Source organism: Erinaceus europaeus, chromosome 1 (genome assembly GCF_950295315.1).
Source record: "Erinaceus europaeus chromosome 1, mEriEur2.1, whole genome shotgun sequence".
NCBI classification, from domain to species: domain Eukaryota; kingdom Metazoa; phylum Chordata; class Mammalia; order Eulipotyphla; family Erinaceidae; genus Erinaceus; species Erinaceus europaeus.
Genome location: NC_080162.1, coordinates 123,422,162 through 123,442,523, shown reverse-complemented (window position 1 = coordinate 123,442,523; position 20,362 = coordinate 123,422,162). Strand labels below are relative to the sequence as shown.

The following is a 20,362-nucleotide window of genomic DNA, read 5'->3' as shown; positions in this document are numbered from 1 at the left end:
GATATCTTGCTGGCCTTATATTCTAATTTCTATTATGACTTATTTCATATTTTCTCTGAGTTTGTTGAAATTTTCTTCCACAATTCTTTTCATCATAGTGATCATCCTTAAACCATAGCTTTGAAGTCTTCCTTAAGAAGTTTCCATAGCTCTTTTGAATTTGTAGCTTTCTTCAAGATGCTCTCTTGCTCCATCACCACAGGTGATTTAATTTGTTTTCTCATTATTCTTTCTTTCTTTCTTTCTTTCTTTCTTTCTTTCTTTCTTTCTTTCTTTCTTTCAGAAAGGATAAATTAACAAAACCATAGGGTAGGAGGGGTACAACTCCACACAATACTCCTATGTTCATAGAAGCACAATTCATAATAGCTAAAACCTGGAAGCAACCCAGGTGCCCAACAACAGATGAGTGGCTGAGAAAGCTGTGGTGTATATACACAATGGAATACTTTACAGCTATCAAGAACAATGAACCCACCTTCTCTCATTATTCTTAATTGTCTTTGAGAACCTGGAACAGCAGTCTATGTTTTAAGAGGGCCTTGACAGTGGTTCACTTGCCTGGCTTTGGCTATGTCTTTGTGGTCCCACCAAATCAGAAATTTGAGTTTGCTGGTGTACCATAGACTGGTGGGAGACCAAACTCTAGGAGGCTATGAATTGTACTTCTCTGAGACTGCATCTTTGGGCTTACTACTATGGAAATTGAATTCCAATATGACTACTTTTTTTGGCTTCCCCTAAAATTCCCACACACTTTATAGTTCATGTTTACCTTTTTTACTATTGTAAGGTGTGGACTTAGAGTTCAATAAATCCAGTGAGAGTGGGTGGCAGCAGTGGAGGCAGGAGCTAGGCCAGGCTGTGTGGAGCCAGGTGGAGATCTTTACCTTTGGTGCATAAGCAAGCTACTCTTATGTTTCTCACTGCCTGGATATTGGGCTTCTGTCCCTAGTTGTAATAGTTTATGGTGTTTTTCATGTATGTTGTAGCTGCAGACCCAAAGGAAAACAGGACCAGTTAATCTGCTGCCATTTGACTTTTCTGCACCTCTCTTCTAGTGAATTAGCTGGAGATTCAAATTCTTGGATCACCCTAGACCTATAGGATTAGAAATGTAGGAAGTTATGCCCAGATACCTGTAGTTTAATAGACTTAACAGAGTGATCTTACCTCTCTGAGAATCAGTTTTTTATCTTATTCAGCTTCAGGATCTCATTGCATGATTTATATTTTTCATTTTAAACTCGGAGACATATAGAGCAAAATTTTAGTTATAATTTTAAGATGTTTTGTACTTCATATTTTCCCTTTGTTTTAAATCAATCTTACAAAATATGTTACCTTAAAAAAAAATGCTGCCTACAGCACTGCGTCACCACTTGGGAAGCTTCCCTTTTGTAGGCAGGCAAAGTATGCTATCACTTAATTTTTTTTAAAATTTTTATATTTATTTATTTATTTTTCCTTTTGTTGCCCTTGTTGTTTTTCATTGTTGTTGCAGTTATTATTGTTGTTGTTAATGGTGTCATCATTGTTAGATAGGACAGAGAGAAATGGAGAGAGGAGGGGAAGACAGAGAGGGGGACAGAAAAATAGGCACCTGCAGACCTGCTTCACTGCTTGTGAAGCAACCCCCCTGCAGGTGGGGAGGCAGGGACTCTAACCAGGACCCTTAAGCCGGTCCTTACGCTTCACACCACGTGCACTTAACTCACTGCACTACTGCCTGACTCCCAGTATTCTATCTTTTCTAGATTTAATTTCACATACTATTTCCTCTCCTAAATATATTAATTTACTTTTGGAAGCTGAAGTTTCATCAATATAGACTTAATCAGCATTAAAACATCCTTCCTAGAAATGTTGGCCCCCTAAATTTTTCTTTTTTAAAAAATTTTATTTATTTATTTGCCTCCAGGGTTATATCTGGGGCTTGGTGCCTGCAAATCCACTGCTCCTAGAGGCCATCTTTCCCAATTTGTTGTCGTTGTTGTGCTTATTGTAGTTGTTATTGTTGTCATAGCTATTGTTGTTGTTGTTGTTGGATAAGACAGAGAGAGATCAAGAGAGGAGGGCAAGACAGAGAGGGATAGAGAAAGATAGACACCTGCAGACCTCCTTCACCGCTTGCGAAGCGACCCCTGCAGGTGGGGAGATGGGGGCTCAAACCGGGATCCTTACTCTGGTCCTTGCACTTTGTGCCGTGCGCACTTAACCCGCTCCCTTATTTAATTTCTTTATTGGGGGATTAATGGTTTACAATCAACAGTAAAACAATACTTTGTACATGCATAACATTTCCGCATAACAGTACAACCTCCACTAGGTCCTCCTCTGCCATCATGTTTCAGGACCCAAGACCTCCCTCCCACCCCAGAGTCTTTTACTCTGGTGCAATACACCAACTCTAGTCCAAGTTCTGCTTAGAGTTTTCCCTTCTGATCTTGTTTGTCAACTTCTGTCTATGAATGATATCATTCCATGTTCATCTTTTTGTTTCTGACTTACCTCACTTAACATGGTATCTTCAGGCTCCATCCAAAATGGAGTAAAGATCATGAATTCACCATGAAGCTGAGACTTTGGAGCCTCAGGTTTAAGACTCTCTTTGCATAACCATTATGTCATCTACCCCTGTTCACCTTTCTGTTTTCCACGTAACAATTCAACCCCCCCTTGGGTCCTCCTCTGCCATCATATTCCAGGACCTGAACCCCTCCCCCCCACCTCCCAGAGTCCTTTCTTTGGTGCAGCACATCAGACTCAGTCCAAATTCTGCTTTGTGTTTATTGTTCAACTATTTTTTTTTGTAATTGGATTTGTTTCATTGAAGATGCCTTTAAAATTTAGATGGGAAAGATTTCTGCCAATATTTTTCTCTAAGTATTTGATAGTTTCTGGTCTAGCATCCAAAGGGTATTGAAGTTCCCTACTATTACTGTGTTACTGTTAATATATTCCTGTAGCTATTTCAGTAGATGTTTGATGTATTTAAATGGCCTCTCCTTGGTTATATAGATATTAATAATCATTAACAAGATTGTAGGATAAGAGCGGTACAGTTCCATATAATTCCCACCATATCTAGGCACCATAGAAGAGTGTCCTAACTGCTTAAACAACCCCACTATTTTTACATTTAGGGGTTATGTTTTGCTAGATAATTTATGTTATATCATGGAAGTGTCTCATTTTGCAAGTAGAAAGATGTGAAAAGGAGTAATACAACCAGGAAGGTTTATATAGATTAAAAAGATTACTAATAAAAGACTGTTCATTTCAGATAAACCCACCTTTCCTCAGGAAAGATAGCAGTCTTATATACAGATCACCTTACTGATACTGACCAAAAAAATCCCAGATTAAGTTAAATTTTCACTTTCTGAAAATGCCGTTAGTCTTATTGGGGATTGGCATGATCAGCTCTGTTTAGGGGGCTGTTGTAGCACATCTCAAAAGAAGCAAGTTCTCCATGTGTTCCTAGGAAGTGATAGAGAATTCTCTCATCTCCAGTTATCTCTGCTTTTACCTGCTAGTTCACCTGAAAGTTTCACTTTCTTCTTTTTTTTTTTTTTTAAGTATAGTGAGGCAACATTGCTTTACAAGATTTTCTATTTTAGGAGTACAACTTTATACTTCTTCCTGATGTATGTTATTATATTGTATCTACCACGAAAGTATCAATAATCCACTACCAAAATCTATTGGGTTCTGTCTACTCTCACAAGATCTGTATTTTCCACCACATTTGTTGGTCTCAGTTAGGCAGTCAGACTTTACGGGGCTGAATTTCCCTTTTACCTTGTTTCTTAATATCCTATATATAAGTGAGATCCTATGTTGTCTTTTTTTTTTCTTTTTTAATGCTGTATCCTCTTGTTCCTTCCATGATATACTAAAGAACAAGATTTCATTCTTTCTTATAGCTGAGTAGTATACCAGTATACATCTATACCAGAACTTCCTAATCTATTCATCTGTTGATGGGTACTTGGGTTAATTTCCTGTTTTGGCTATATAGTAAATAGTATAGCTATGAATGTAGGTATACTCGTGTCTTTTTAGATAATTCTTTTAATGTTATCTGCATGAATACCAAGGAGGTATGAATTGCTAGGTTCTATGGCAATACAGTTTTTAAATTTCTGAGAAATATCCATATTATTTCCCACTGGGTTTGAACCAATTGACATTCCCACTAACTATGTACAGAGTCCTATTTTCTTTTGCCATTATTTGCTTCCGGTCATTCTTACCTGTGTAAGATGATTTCTCATTGCTGTTTTGACTTGTTCTTTTGAGATGCTGAAGGGCTCCCTAATTCCTTTTTAAAGGAACTGCCAAGGATCAGTATCACTAGCCCACCCCAGCTTTTCTTTCATTCACTCCCAGAGACATGAAACAAATTTAGTGAAGATCTTGAATTGATACTGGAAAGCAGTGGTGAGCAATGGAGGACCACATTGGTTGTAAAAAGTAACTGAATTGAATATTCAGTAGCTTCTTTTTCCCTCCATTTTCAGTTATTTAACAGGGTATTTTTATTTATTTATTTTTATTTTTTCTTTTAATTAAGGAAGGATTAATTAACAAAACCATAGGGTAGGAGGGGTACAACTCCACACAATTCCCACCACCCAATCTCCATATCCCACCCCCTCCCCTGATAGCTTTCCTACTCTCTATCCCTCTGGGACCATGGACCTAGGGTCATTGTGGGTTGTAGAAGGTGGAAGGTTTGGCTTCTGTAATTGCTTCCCCACTGAACATGGACGTTGACTGGTCGGTCCATACTCTCCCAGTCTGCCTCTCTCTTTCCCTAGTAGGGTGGGTCTCTGGGGAAGCAGAGCTCCAGGACACATTGGTGGGGTCTTCAGTCCAGGGAAGCCTGGCCGGCATCCTGATGGCATCTGGAACCTGGTGGCTGAAAAGAGAGTTAACATACAAAGCCAAACAAATTGTTGAGCAATCATGGACCCAAAACTTGGAATAGTGGAGAGGAAGTGTTAGGGGGATACTCACTGCATACTCTAGTGTACTTCTGCTTTCAGGTATATATTTTGCACCAGTTTATGGATACGTGTGAACATATGCTCTCTCTCACAGAACCTGGTCTATATCTAGGTTTTGGGACTTTGTTAGAAATTGAACCAACTGGGATGGAATTAGAGTATACTATGAAAGGAAAGGTCTCACCCGAGTAATGAAGCTGGAGGGTTGTCATTCCACACGTGAAGTCTCTGGACACAGTCTGAGCTGAAGCATGTTGAGGTGGCAGTCATTGCGTTGATTAGGTTGTGATCGGCAGATGCAATATTATTTGATATGGATTGGGAGAGGCATACAGGAAAGTGGGCCCTATCCAAGGGTTCCAGGACTGGGGGAAGTAGAGGCTCTATAGTGGAGATGTGAGGTTCCTGCTGTCTTAGGGTTCAAAAAGACAATGGATACTTAATGTTATCATCACATTATTTGGTAATTGGGTTAACTCTGAAAAGTCCTTCTGTTAGGGTTTGCTGTGCAGTACCCAGTATCTTGTATATAGCTGTGCTATTGGTTGCTTCTGATCTACTTGGTCTAGGCTTTTGAGAGAGTCTGCATATCAATTTCACAGCCTATATATTATAAAGATTCAGTCTGTGTTTTAAAAAACTTCGAGACATACAATTAATTTTCCCCCTCATATTAATTAACTAGTGATTTATATGACTACATTTTACTAGGAGTGTACATAAAAACCATTCACACCACCAAAAGACTGTGACCCATCCCTCCCACCCACTCCCACCCCCCAGGAAGCTGCATGTCTACCCCTCACCACAGGGTTTTTACTTTGGTGCTCTACTTACAATTTGGTGAGGTCCTGCTTTTAGTTTCCCTTTCAGATCTTCTTTCTCAACTTCTGTTGATGAGTGGGATCATCCCATACTCATCTTTATCTTTCTGACTTAGCTCACTTAACATAATTCCTTCTAGCTCTGTCCAAGATGGGTCAGAGAAAGTGGGTTCATTGTTCTTGATAGCTGCATAGTATTCCATTGTGTATATATATCACAGCTTTTTTTTTTACAAACTTGCAGTATTTCCAGGATATATCTTCAAAACCATACATGTATGTTTTTGTTTATGTCACCACAGCCTGGCTTCTTGATGGTGCTTCTGGCAAAATCTGACACTGAAATATAGAACTCATTAAAAAGAATAGAGGGAAAGTTAACATTTTTTAAGCTCTAATTATGTGTTAAGCTCTTAACATAGAGTCTCTCATCTTCATACTAGGAGACATGCCTTATCTGTCCTCATTTACAAGCAAGAAGATGGAGCCATGGAGAGGTGAAATATTTCTTCTGAACTATTCCAGCCTTTAGGTCATGATTAATCAACAATTTGTTTGGCTCTGTATGTTAACTCTTTTTTCAGCACCAGGTTCCAGATACTACCGTGATGCCAACCAGACTTCCCTGGACAGACAACCCCACCAATGTGTTCTGGAGCCCCACTTCCTCAGAATCCCACCCCACTGGGGAAAGAGAGAGACAGGCTGGGAGTATGGATCAACCTATCAAAGCCCATGTTCAGTGGGGAAGCAATTACAGAAGCCCTACCTTCCACCTTCTGCACCCCATAATGACCCTAGGTCCTTACTCCCAGAGGGGTAAAGAATAAGAAAGCTATCAGGGAAGGGGATGGGATATGTTGTTCTGGTGGTGGGAATTTTGTGGAGTTGTACCCCTCTTATCCTATGTTTTTGTCAGTGTTTCCTTTTTATAAATAAAAATAAAAAAGAAATATTTCTTCTAAAGTTAAACAGAAAACAATGGATGAAACTTGAATTTGAACCCCCAATTGTCTGACTTTATCTGTTATGAGTGATGAATAAAATGAATGATAAATGAAGAGGACAGGAAGTTAATTTGCTAACTATGTACTTGCAACCCGTTTTTACCTGAATGCTATATTTTTCATATCCACTCGCTACCATTGAATAGCATCATTTATTCTCTACCAGAACTTCAAAAATCAGGAGTAAAGGGAGGGACACAGCTTGAGAAGTACTGTTCTATGTGAAGACCAAAGCCCAATGTTTTTGAAGGTAGGTGTCATGGTGCAGCATTTGCCTGCTGGAGATGCCATTAAATAAGGTGCTGAGCTGTTGAAGCAGCTGCCTTCAGTGAGAATTCTGCCCAATAGCATACCAAGAGAATGTCCTTTAACAAGGACTAGTTGATTCAGCAACCAGTACGTGTCCTGAGGCATGTTTCCGTAACAAATTTCACAACCATTCTGTACTTCTTTCTCACCTATAAGATAGTAATTAAAAGCTTGACACTTCAGTGCATGGTATAAATAAATATAACAACAACAAATGACCTTTCTTGAACAAAGTTTTAAAAAAGAGCTTTTTTGGAGCTTCTTGGAGAGGCACTTTGCAATAGGAAGAATACCAGTCATCTAAACTCAAGATGATGGTGCTTTTTTCCTTCAATAGATTGTTTCATGAAGGAACCCATGCAGATGAAGAAATCAGTGGAAAGAAACCTCAGGTTCTAATATGATGAGAAGCCTCACTCAGGGCCTTTCCTGTCTCAACCCTGTATTTATTTCTTATCTGAAGGCTGATATGAGATATTTATAAGGACCTTAGGAGCTTTTATGCACATATCATTAAATAGTGTTTGCTATATGTCCCGTATAAACTAATGCTGACTCTTCAGGATGGTGTGACTCACAGAGCTCACTTCCTGCCCTCCCAGGAGTATTTTCCTAACCACAAAACACTAGCTTAATGCAAGCAAGAAGGAATTGTGACAGCTTCCTCTTTAGGTGAATCTGTGAGCTTCATCTTTATTTATACTGGTATCAGTGTCTATGTGATATGTGAATTGCATAAATTTTCCATTTACTATGATACTTTCTCAGTACATGGATGTTTTCTCCTTCACCTGTACGAGCATAAAATAAAAGAAAGCTGCTACTGCCATTTAAAATTTGATGGGACAGGGAGGCCAGGTGGTGGCATACCTAGTTAAGCCCTCACATTACAGTACATGAGGATCCAGGTTCAAACCCCTGGTCCCCCAGACGACCTAGTGGGGGTTGTATTGTTATATAGAAAACCGAGAAATGTTATGCATGTACAAGCTATTGTATTTACTGTCAAATGTAAAGCATTAATTCCCCAATAAAGAAATTAAAAAAAAAGAAAATCTCAAATCCACAAACCCCTGGTCCCCACCTGCAGAGGGAAAGCTTCATAAATAGTGAAGTAGGGCTGCAGGTATCTCTCTGTCTCTCTCATCTCTCTCTCCCCCCTCCTTTCAATCTCTTTCTCTCTCTATCCAGTAATAATTAAATAAAAATATTTTTAAACATTGATGGGACAGATCTATTTTTAAATAATGAGATCTGGGATTAAGTTCTGATTCTGTTCCTTTAAAACATGAGTTGCAGAAACCAATATTTTTTTCCTAATTTTTCTTCAGTTCTTATCTGCCAAATGAGTATGATGACATTGTTTTCTTAATTCACAAGGATATTGTGAGGTTAAGCTCTTTAAGTGTATGGTTCTGTTCAGATTGACGGTAATACTGTTACTGTTTTTGCTAATTCAATGTGCCCATGATTTCAAAAATGATGCATAATATATAAGCATAAATAAAATTATTGTAACATACAGCACACATGATCTTACTTTGTACTGATTGATGTGAGCCCTGGAAGATTTTTGAACTTAAGTTTCTCTGCTCCTGATTTCCAGAACCATTGCTTATACCTCTCCTGGTAGAACATTTCATATCACCCCTGTAGACAGTGGTTACTACAGTTTCTGTGTAGTGTGTATGCGTATGTCTTTTCTGAAATCAGTTGCTTCTGACTCCAGAATCACATGTACTTTGTTTCCAGCAGTCAGTTCTATATTCTTTTCTTCGTATCATTGTCCATTTTATTTCAAGTCAAATTCAGAGCACTTGTTTCCTAGCATATTCTGGAAGCAAAACTGTATTCTGATCCTCTTGCACATATAAGCCACACATATGAACATAATGAAGTCTTTTGCAAGGTCATATAGACACCTTTTATATTTGGTTTCTTTCAAAAGTCAGGGGTTGTCAAGGAAAATTTCAAACACATTCCAAAATTGATACAGTAATGTAGCAAAATCCCATGTTACTGCCTAGCTAACAATGACCAGTTCATCAGCAACTACCCAGCATCATATTATACATATTTTAATTTTAATCTACTATAAGTGTGCAATATTTTAGTAACTGATATTTTTTAATTATACAATTAATCCAAGTGTTAAAGGGAATGCAGTGTGTTTGATTTAGTTTATTACTGTCTTTTTTCTTAGTCTTCTAGACTAAAGCTTTTAAAGGTAGTTGATTAAGAGTGATTCCCTCTACATTTTACAACCCTCAGACAGATAATGTTGTCAAACATCTGGAAACAACAATAGATTTGCTTTGTAGCACATCTGTGTCAGTGCTGTTGCTCAGATCAGAAAGCTCACAATACCAGTCCCACTGTTTGACTTGCAATGTTTTTAAATTAAACTGTTTACTTTGGGTGAGATTTATGACACTGTTTTTAAATGAGTATATGCAGTTTCTGTCTCCTCTTTGTTTCATGGGCTCCACAACCTGCTTCAATTCTCTCTAAGTGATTTTTTTGAAAAGCATTTTTTATATTTCTTATCAGATGGATGATAATTTTGCAGAGATTATTAACACTCCACACTCAGGGGTGTTTGTTTTCCTAAGACCAAAAGAGGAAATTGTCTGATGCAATTTCAGCAGCTGATTAACTGGACAGGAATAGAACATTACAGAGTCACCTTGAATCTAAAGCCTGTGAACCAGCTGTCTGAAATGAATGATAGGAGGTGGCTTTAACAAAAAATTAATTTCTTTAACCAGTGGGAATGAAAATGCTGTAGAAATAAAGAAGGCTATTCTCCCTAGTGACTCAGTGTGCTTTGATTTGGAACATATGAGTCAGATGATTATTATGCACTCTTCCTCTTGAATTCTGAGTATGTATCTTACACTAATTGATTTGTCACGTTACTGAGGATCTTTTCCCTACTCTGTACTAGAACTTCAAATATAAATAAGCAAGTAGATCTTAGTATCGTAGTATCTCCCCTTATATAATTGTAGCATTGTGGGGAGAGTGCTTTTCTAGTGGTACTAAATGGCTGTGGGTGAGTGGAAGAGAGGAGATTGTTTTATGACTTAGAAAGTCTATAAAACTGTTCACAGAGGAAGTGCCTTTCAAACTGAAGAGGAAGTAGAATTTTTAGAAAGTATTTAAGACAGATTGAGAGAGCATTTTAAAGGAGAGGCATGGAAGATGATGATTTTCCCAGAGGATGAAAGAATCCATCATGACCTTGCCTCTCCAGAGCCCTACCCCACTAAGGAAATATAGAAACAGGCTGGGGGTATGGATCCGCCTGACAACACCCATGTATAGCAGAGAAGCAATTACAGAAGCCAGAACTCCTACTACTTTTTGCACCTCAAAAGGAATTTTGATTCATACTCCCAGTGGAGGAGAAATGATAGGTGGAAGATGACCAAAGGGCTCCTCTGAACTCTAGCTCCATCAGGAACCAGAGAGAGAGGAGAATAAAGAGGAGTATTTGGATGTAGTAATAGGGTTATGTGTGGCTTGGAGGGAAAGAGAGGACAGGACCTTTTAAAAAAGGGTAGACAATTATATACAAACATAGAATGTTGTAGAAGTAATAGTTAACCCATATCTGCAACCTCAGGAAAACTGCTGTAGCTTAAAATAGAGTGATTGGGGATTCAGAACTTTGGTGGTGGGAATGATGGAATTATACCCCTGTTGACAAGCAAAAAAATAAAAAATAAAAAGAAGGAAAGAAAGAATCCATCATGTCTAGAAAGCAGGATGGCATGCTTGTGTTTGGGGAGAGGTGCCTGAATTGGATTGACATAAGATTCTTGTGACTGCACCCCACTGTAGCATTTAGATTGTGTCTAAATATTTACCTACTTAATAGGAGAGTAGCAGAGTCCCTCTGGCATATGTGGCACCTGGAACTGAACTTTGGACCTCCTGTTTGTGTGTCCAGCTCTCTACCTCAAATTTATCTCTCTGACCTTGTAAATTATTTAGAAATAAGCTCCAAAGGCCCTGAAGTTTGAGGGAAAGTGCTTGTCCTTGCCTGAGCCCTTTTATTTTATTTTATTTTTATTATTTTTGTCTTATCTTTTTCTCACTCTTTTTGGGGGAGGGTGGTTAATGATTTATAATATAATTGTTGACACAGGAGAATGTTGACCTCACATCTCCCAGTGAGTAATAGGTTGTCTGCAAGCCTGAGCTCTTTTGTCTTTCGCTTTTTTTTTTATTTATTCCCTTTTGTTGCCCTTGTTGTTTTATTGTTGTAGTTATTATTGTTGTTGTCATTGTTGGATAGGACAGAGAGAAATGGAGAGAGGAGGGGAAGACAGAGAGGAGGAGAGAAAGATAGACACCTGCAGACCTGCTTCACCACCTGTGAAGCGACTCCCCTGCAGGTAGGGAGCCGGGGTTCGAACCGGGATCCTTATGCCGGTCCTTGTGCTTTGCGCCACCTGCGCTTAGCCCACTGCACTACAGCCCGACTCCCCTTTTGTCTTTCTCTTAAAGAAATCTCCCCCTCCTTGACCCAGGGCACTGTAGTCTGGGAAGATTCCACCCAAATAAGTTGATCTGTAAACAAGTTCTCCCTACCTGAAAATCTCCCTGTTACTCTCAGAGCAGAGACCACCCCTCCTTGTCTTGAGAAAGGTCTTCTTTTTCTCTTCCTGGTGCCTGAGGCTCCCCCATCTCTTCAGAAGGTGGGAACTGTGTGCTCCCTTGTGTACATAGTTAGATTGATTTTTCCTTTATTCACCTGTGGAGTGCTGTTTTAATTACTTACTCAAGCCTGAGAAGAACCCAGAGGGTTGGGGAAATTGCTCATAAGAGGTGAAGGAAAGGTAGGGAAGACTGGGTAAGGGCTGAAGGTCTATGTAGAGAGCACACCTTGGAGCACTGGAATGTTCCCAGAGAGAAACAAATCCTTGGAATGTGCCAGAGGCACTCTCTGGAACTATGGCAGATGTGGATCTGGGGAACTGTGATTTAGCTACCTAGATGGGTTGGGTGCTGTTCTGGCTATTATTAGAGTACACATAGTTCAGCCCCAAAGAAGCAAAATGCTCTAGAGTCTGGTGCCTTGCCATCTCTCATTTGTATTGTCAGGGCATCTTGCTGTTGGATTCTCAACTTCTTTGTGCTGACTTCCCCACCGTCTTTTATTCTATGTCAGTTGTTTTCTCAGTGCCTTATAGTCCAGGGGATTTTAATATTTGTTCCTAGAATTCACTCAGATAATCAGGAGAAAGCAGAGAGTATAAATGGAAGAACCAAATGGGGAAACTAGGATATACTCTGGGCTAGAGCATTCTCCACGTTGGTCTGTTTTACAGATTGACCTCTGGGTTTATTTCCACTGAAGAAAGTGTTCCTTGGTGCAACTATTAGAACTTTCAGCTCCAATTTAAATCTTGGAGGAAACTATTCTGCTTGGATTGACAAATTGCTTTTTCTGATGTTTGCAGATTCTTGTGTACCATGTTTCACTGAACTGCCTGTAGGTATGTAGGGGGGCCACCCTAAGTCAAAACTTTTACTGCAAATGCTACTACCTCTTGCAAATCAAACAAGCAGAGTTTTGAACCCTGCCTAAGATGAGCAAGGCATAAGAAACAGTTTTAAATCTGAGGAGATATTGGCTTGGCATAAAATATGACTGATGTACCTAGATAATTTTTTATTAGTGATTTAATAATGATTAACAAGATTGTAAGATAATGAGGATACAATTTCATGCAGTTCCCACCATCAGAGTTTCATGTCCCATTCCCTCCATTGGAAGCTTCCTTATTCTTTACCCCTCTGGGAGAATGGTCCAAAGATCTTTATGGAGAGCAGAAGTCTGGCTTCTGTAATTGCTTCTCTGCTGGGCATAGATGTTGGCAGGTGGATCCATACCCCCAGCTTGTTTCTGTCTTTCCCCAGTGGGATAGGGCTTTGGGGAGGTGAGGTTCCAGCACACATTGGTGAGGTAGTCTACCCAGGGGAATCAGGGTGGCGTCATGGTAGTGTTTGCATCTTGGTGGCTGAAAGGCAGTAAGATATAAAGCAGTACAAATTGTTTAATAAGCAGTAACCCAGTAACCCAAAGGTAGGAATAGAGCAGATGAAATTAGGGATCTTCATGTGGGAAGAAGTTAGGAAGTCTATTTTAGGCATGTTCCATGGAGCTCATGACTTTAGTAATTTTTGCCTGAGCCTGATAGCTAACATGCAGGTGGACTAAAAATATTGCCCACACAGTTTTTTTTGTGTGTTTAGAAAATGTGTCTTTTAGTCTCTAACCCAGCATTTTGTGAAGTCTTCCTAGAGAATGCTATTCCAAAAATGGTTTGGCTTCACAATATTTCTGCTTTTCAATAAGTCATTGACAAGTTGCTTAGTATCCCCTCCTAGGAGATTTCCATACTGGTAGTGCATTAAATATTGTGAACACCACCTAAGGGAAATATGGAGATGTACCCTGGTCACAACCAGCTTATCAATCAACATCCCCTCAATATATCAGTACTGAGATTGGGACAAAAAGGAAAAAAAAAAGACAAAAATATTGTGAAACTAGAGTAAAGTTTGTAAAGGAAATACTTAATTTTGTATCTCATATATGTATCAGTTTTCTGTGGCTGCTGTAACAAACCAATAAAGCGCTAGTGGCAAAAAACAAATAGAATCTTATCATTGCATATTTCTGGAGAACAGCAGTCCAGAGTCACTATGGTTGGGTCAAGACTAACACTACACTTCCTCTAGTGGTACTGGGGGACAGTCCTTCCCTTTTGAAAATACTTTTTTATAAAACACACGTGCTCACACACATGCCTGTGCAAAAAGACTGATTACCCTAGATGTGGTAACATAGATAGTTGCTTTTCTTTTCTTTTCTTTTCTTTTCTTTTCTTTTCTTTTCTTTTCTTTTTTCTTTTTTTTTTTTTCAGTAAGTGAAAGACCAGAACCCTGTGCAGCAGCTCTGGCTGCTGGTGGTGCTTGGGATTGAACCTGGGACCTCAGAGGCTCAGGCAGGAGAGTCTTTTTTGCTTAACGATTGTGCTGTATCCCTAGCTCAATAGATTTTTAAAAAATATTTATTTATTCCCTTTTGTTGCTTTATTGTTGTATTTATTATTGTTGTTATTGATGTCATCCTTGTTGGAGAGGACAGAGAGAAATGGAGAGTGGAGGGGAAGACAGAGAGGGGGAGAGAGACAGACACCTGAAGATCTGCTTCACCGCTTGTGAAGCAACCATCCTGCAGGTGGGGAGCCAGGGCTTGAACCAGGATCCTTATGCCGGTCCTTGCACTTTGCACCACCTGCACTTAACCCGCTGCACTACTGCCCTATTCCCAATAGTTTTTTTTTTTTTTTAAAGATTCATAAAGGGGCCTGGTATACCAGGTTGAGTGTACACATTATCATACTCAAGGACCCAGGCTGAAGGCACTGCTGTCTATCTGTGGGAAGGGAAGTAGGGGCGGTGGGGACAGCTTCATCAACAGTGAAGCAGTATTGTAAGTGTCTTTCTTCCTCACTGTTTTCTCCTTTCCTTTCCATTTCTCTGTCTTTACAAAACAAATAAATAAGCAAAATATTAAAAAATAAACAATTTCTGATAATAAATGATTTATAAGTTGTGGGGTTAAGAATTCTTGCTCTGTTAGTGGGAAGTGCCTTTACTTTTTTTTTTTTAAGTGGCGTAATTTCTGTCAGTGCCTTTATTTTATTTTACTTTCTATTAGTGATTTATAAAATTATAAAGTAATAGGGGTGTAATTCCACACCATTCCCAATACCAGAGTTCTGTGTTCCCATCCCACTCCAGTGGAAAACACAGTAATTTTCCCCAGATCACAGATATGGGTTGAGTATATATCTAAATATATCTATATCTTATATCTATATCTATCTAATCTGTGTATTCTCATTTTTATTCACTGATTCAGTCCTGCTTTCACTTCCTTTCTAAGTCACACCTGGACCTATTACTACTTCTGAGTGTGCTTTCTTTTCCTCTTCTCTCTCAGATAAGTGGAACAGTGCCTGACTTCCTCTGGTGTTTTCCAAATTCACTTCCTTTTCATCAATGGTAATAAAACAAAGATTCCTCATGACAAATGTTTTAGGTCTTGGTGGAATTGGGGTTCAGAACCTTCTGGTCATCTTACTCTATCATTTTACCCTTCTGGGAATATGGAAAAAATTTTTGGGGCGTGCAGAAGGTAGGATTTCTGGCGTCTGTACCTGCTTCTGTTCTAGACATGGGTGTTGGCAGGTTGATCCATATCCCCAGACTGTCTCTGTTTTTTCCTAGTGGGGTGGGGCTCTGGAGAGGTGGTATTCTGGGTACCTTGGTGAGGTCATCTGCTTATGGAGATCAGGAGGTCATAGTAGCACCTGCAACATAGTGGCTGAGGCTACTATGTGGATGTTTGATGTGTAATTTTATAAGCTTTGCAAACTTCAATAGTTGTGGATACTTGTTGTTTTGAGGTGGGGGAGTCTGAGTATCTGCTATTACTCCATGACCACACCTCCTGGAAATCTCTGTCAGTCCTTTATACATTCATTTGTTTGCCAAATATTTATTAAATACTCACTGGACCAGGTGTAAGACTTGGTATGTTTCTGAAGGGTAAATATTCTTTCTTTATGGGAATAGTTCTCCTGGAATATGCCATTTTCAGAATTCTGTTTTTCTAACTAAAACAGACAAACAAACAAAACAAACAAAAAAGAGGATCATATAGTTGTTATCCTCTGATAACAGGTCTGGAAGTGTTAGTTGTAGGGGCCAGGGAGATAGCTTGGCTTCATGAGGTCCTGTGTTTGAACCCCAGCACTACACTACTGCATGATCATAAAGACAAAAATGAGTGGAACATCATGATTGTAGAGCAATCTCGTCTGTCTTTCACATACACAGAATCATAGTAATAATAATAATAATAGTGTTGACAATTACTATTATTATCATCACAGGCTAATAATAATCCCAGAGTCAAAGTTCTTGCCTCTGTATCACAATTGTGCTTAGTTTTCTAAACATGGAATTTCCTAGGCTATCATGGGTAAAAGGGTAGTATCCAGGGTTCCCAGCCTCCTCTAGGTAGGTCAGGAATAGAGGGACCTAACATGCTCAGTAATGAGCATCAAGTTTAGGGTTCATGAAAGGACAGTCACTGAGAGGTTCTGTTCTTTAGTATTTAAAGATAAACATTGCCCAATAATTTCTTTTTAAGTTGAGTTTACAGAAGCTCTAACTCCTCTTTTGGCTCATAACACATTCCTCCTCCACTAAATTATATGGTAGCTTGTTCTACATTTTGATTTCTGAATAAATTGGTCTTCATTATTCCTGGATTCCTGACAGACATCATGTCTAAGAATTAATGTTTCACATTCTGCCACTTTGAGCATGTTAAACAAATTACTCAGTGCCATTGTCACTGAATTAATTAGAAGGATTCATGTGATGACTTCTACACACTTACGTGACTGTGTTTTTTATTAAGGTTCACTTATTATTATTAGTTTTGTTGATGCTGTTGTTAATAGTTAACATTTCTGCATTGGTATCATTTCTGGTTTTAATAGTACCTCTTGGGGAATTTTCAGGAGGATTCATACCAGGAAGAGAGTTAAAACTATACCCAGGACATAAAGAGGCCTCAAATTTAGTCTTATTAATGCACTTTATGACAGTTAATCAGGGTTGGTACCATTATGCCCATTTTAGTGATGAGGATTCTGTTGCGTACAAGTTTGCTGTCTGGAAGTGCTGTTAGTATCAGGATGAAAGTCAAGTCTTTCAGTGACTCCAGAGTCTTGCTTTCATGACCTCATAACTGACCTCTGAGGGTTATTTCAGTACATGAATTTGGTAGGGGAGGGAATATGTAAGCATTCAGGTCATAGCAGTTAGGTATGTCAGCATGTATAAAATGCAAACTGAAGACCCTAATTCCAAATACATTTACATTCTGAAGCATGAGGGTTTTGGGTCTTAGTGAATGAATTTTAGTGGAACATGGTGCAGCCCAGAATAGTAATTTAGACCTAGAAAATAATCCAAGTATCAGAATTACAGCCCAGAATGTTTCCAGCTTGTAATGGCAACCCTTGAGATAACAAAACTCATTAAATTTCATTCAGTTCATTCTGCTAAAAACAAAAACAACAAAACAAAACAAAAACAAAAACAAGAATGAATACTTAATTTTCTCTTTAAGGGCACAGGAGAAAGGAGAATGGGGAAGAAGTAAGAGAGATAGACTGCTATTTCCCCTGGCAGATGGAGAGCAGGGGTTTTAACCCGGGTCCTCATGTATAGTAATATGTGTGGTTACCTGGTCCTTGTGCATTGTAACGTGCACTCAATTCAATGCATCACCATGCAGCTCAAGATACATTTTTTAAAAGTCATTGAATTCTGGAAAAGCAGGGGAGGTCTTCATGTTAACAGTTTTTCTCCATGCTCACCCATCAAGCCTGTAAATAAGTTTTGTTTCTCTAATGATGTCTGCCCATCACACTTGGCTTTTTCATTTATCCTTCATTAGCTAAAATCATTATGATGTGGCAACTGAGAAACAGGACTTAGAATTAAGAACATCAAATGGGGCCAGGCAGTGTGTACGGTTAACTGAGTATCCAGTTAACTGCACATATTACAATAGGCAAGGATGCAAGTTCAAACCCCTGCTCCCCACCTGCCAGAAGGAATATCAGTCTGTCTCTCTTACCTCACTCCTTGTCTCCCCTTCCTCTCTAAATATATATATATATATGTCTTATCAAATAAAAATACATACACACATAGGAAAAAATGGCTCCCAGGAGTGGTACATTCATCCTGCAGGCACTGAGTTCCAACAATAACCCTGGTGACCAAATAAATAAATAAATAACCAAAGTTAAAATCCTATTTTATCATTTTTTAATTGTATGGTCTTTCCTATTTTTTTGTTAGATACTCAATAATTATTACTAAGATTTTGGTGGTGGGTGTAATATGGAGCTATACTTGGTGATCTTACAGTTTTGTAATTCACTATCACAAATAAAAAATGAAATACTAATAGTAACTCACAAGTGTAAAAATTTCTTAAGTTTACAGGGGCTTAAACTATGTGGTCTTTAGCGTCATCTAAACTTTCCAAGATCTCTGTTCTCTCTGCCACTGAAAAATGGAGATAAAAAAATTTAAAAAATATATAAGTAACTTCTGATGAGGTTGTCATGAACATTGAGTGAGTCATTCTCTGTAAAGTGCTTACCTGTAATTTAATGTTTCACAAAAGGATTAGCCATAAGACCCTCACAGGCAAGAATCTTTATTTATTTTTTCAGTATATGTCTCTGTTGCTTGGAATTAACTTCCTAGTAGGCAGATAGTAGACACCAATTATATATTTGTTATATGAAAGAGCATATGCACATTTGGTAGGCACTGAGAAATATGTAATGAAGAATAAGCATTGTGCTTCAGGAAGTTTCTAGAATTGTATTGCTTGGTTGATAGAAGCCATAGGCTCACAGGTAGAGAGAAAAAGAGAAGAGAGTGAGTGAATGTAGGGGCTAGGAGCTTTTTTCACTTTCCTAAGTAGCAGAAGATCTATAGGATGTCTGGGCTTGTTTTTCCTCCACCTGTTTTCTCTCTCTCTTTTTTTTAAATTTATTTTTTATTTAAGAAAGGATAAATTAACAAATCCATAGGGTAGGAGGGGTACAACTCCAAACAAATCCCACCACCCAATCTCATATCCCATCCCTTCCCCTGATAGCTTTCCCATTCTCTATCCCTCTGGGAGCATGGACCCAGGGTCATTGTGGGTTGCAGAAGGTAGAAGGTCTGGCTTCTGTAATTGCTTCCCCGCTGAACATGGGCATTGACTGGTCGGTCCATACTCCCAGTCTGCCTCTCTCTTTCCCTAGTAGGGTGTGTCTCTGGGGAAGCTGAGCTCCAGGGCACATTGGTGGGGTCTTCAGTCTAGGGAAGCCTGGCCGGCATCCTGATGGCATCTGGAACCTGGTGACTGAAAAGAGAGTTAACATACAAAGCCAAACAAATTGTTGAGCAATCATGGACCCAAAGGTTGGAATAGTGGAGAGGAAGTGTTGGGGGGGTACTCGCTGCAAACTCTAGTGTACTTCTGCTTTCAGGTATATATTTTGCACTAGTTTATAGATACGTGTGAACATATGCTCTCTCTCACAGAAACTGGTGTATATCTAGGTTTTGGGTCTTTGTTAGAAAGTGAACCACCTGGGATATAATTAGAGAATACTATGTAAGGAAAGGTCTCACCCGAGTAATGAAGCTGAAGGGTTGTCATTCCACACGTGAAGTCTCTGGACACAGTCTGAGCTGAAGCATGTTGAGGTGGCAATCGTTGCGTTGGTTAGGTTGTGATCGGCAGATGCAATATTATTTGATATGGATTGGGAGAGGCATACAGGAAAGTGGGCCCTATCCAAAGGTTCAAGGACTGGGGTAAGTAGAGGCTCTATAGTGGAGATGTGAGATTCCTGCTGTCTTAGGGTTCAAAAAGACAATGGAAAGTTAATGTTATCATCGCATTATTTGGTAATTGGGTTAACTTTGAAAAGTCCTTCTGTTAGGGTTTGCTGTGCAGTACCCAGTATCTTGTATATAGCTGTGCTATTGGTTGCTTCTGATCTACTTGGTCTAGGCTTTTGAGAGAGTCTGCATATCAAATACAAATCCTATATATTAAAAAGACTCAGTCTGTGTTTTAAAAACTTCAAGACATACAATTAATTTTCCCCCTCTCATATTAATTAACTAGTGATTTATATGACTACACTTTACTAGGAGTGTACATAAACACCTTTCCCACCACCAAAAGACAGTTATCCATCCCTCCCACCCACTCCCACCCCCCCCCCCCCCCACTGTCCCAGGAAGCTGCATGTCTACGCCTCACCACAGGGTTTTTACTTTGGTGCCCTACTTACAATTTAGTCAGGTCCTGCTTTTAGTTTCCCTTTCAGATCTTCTTTCTCAACTTCTGTTGATGAGTGGGATCATCCCATACTCATCTTTATCTTACCCCCACCTGTTTTCTTATGTTATCTCTAACTCTGAGGTAAAAATCACTTTCTTGGGCCTTTGGGTTCTGATCATATGGAAGTTGTTCATGAACATAAGGGTATTTGAGGGCACCCTTATGCATCTAGACCTT

The 20,362-nt window shown here is 39.1% G+C and overlaps 1 protein-coding gene across 1 annotated transcript in view; it reads left to right on the top strand.

Annotated features, from left to right (window-relative positions):
• Positions 1-20,362, top strand: part of DEPTOR (DEP domain containing MTOR interacting protein) — a 188,489-nt gene that overhangs the window by 38,064 nt on the left and 130,063 nt on the right. The window lies entirely within an intron of this gene.